Source organism: Aplysia californica, unplaced genomic scaffold (genome assembly GCF_000002075.1).
Source record: "Aplysia californica isolate F4 #8 unplaced genomic scaffold, AplCal3.0 scaffold00242, whole genome shotgun sequence".
Lineage (NCBI taxonomy): Eukaryota > Metazoa > Mollusca > Gastropoda > Aplysiida > Aplysiidae > Aplysia > Aplysia californica.
Window position 1 is genome coordinate 859,534 of NW_004797512.1, and position 884 is coordinate 860,417.

Consider the following 884-nt stretch of genomic DNA (forward strand, 5'->3'; position numbering starts at 1 on the left):
ACGTGGTGAAAAAACAAAGCAAGGTGCCAGGATCTCGACAATAAAGATAATGCATCTTATCTTATCTTATCTTACATACGGCAACATGATAGCACGACGTATTCAATCAAGAGTCCTTTGACCTTATTCTTATTAGTCATATGTTTATATAGACATTATAAATGGAAAGAATAACATGAACAAGAGTCCGTGGAAACAGAAACACAAAATGAGTAAAGGAAAAGGGGAGACAACCTTGCTTCTGAGTTATGATTTTTATTTAACGTTTAGATCTAGATCTAGATCTAGATTCTAGTTCCATAACGTTACGGACATTTCATACCAGATTCAATGTTTCAACCACAAGCAAGATCTACTTACAGAATCTACTTTAGAATCTCGGCTTCAAAGCTTCTATTATAACTTCAAAGTTTTTACCTTCCGCTTGGTTGAAATTAGACATCTATTCATAATATTACTGTCGAGTGTCAAGATGTTTGGGGAAATTCCAACAGCAATGCAGCAGAGTTCGGTATTTAACTATCATCAAGGTAGAAACAATCATTCACTCTGCGTCAGTCCGTACGAAATTCAACGCCAAAAGTGAAACCGGATCAGGAAGCACACACACACACCAAAGTGCGTTTACATCACACGTTCATGTGTACATCGTCTCTTTAGAATTGTGCCACTTTCAACTTTAGTGCCTGAAAGTGTCACCAAGTTCCGAAGAAGTTCGTATACTGGATGTCAACAGAGAAGTCCAAACGGGGAATCAGGCTTACTATGCCCACCTCTCTAGCATCAACAGCATAAAGTCTGCTTTGACCAAAGATTCTATACACCATCTTTGTTTCGACTATCAAGGCACCCCGAAAATAGCAGTTCATGAGAGAGTGGCAAAC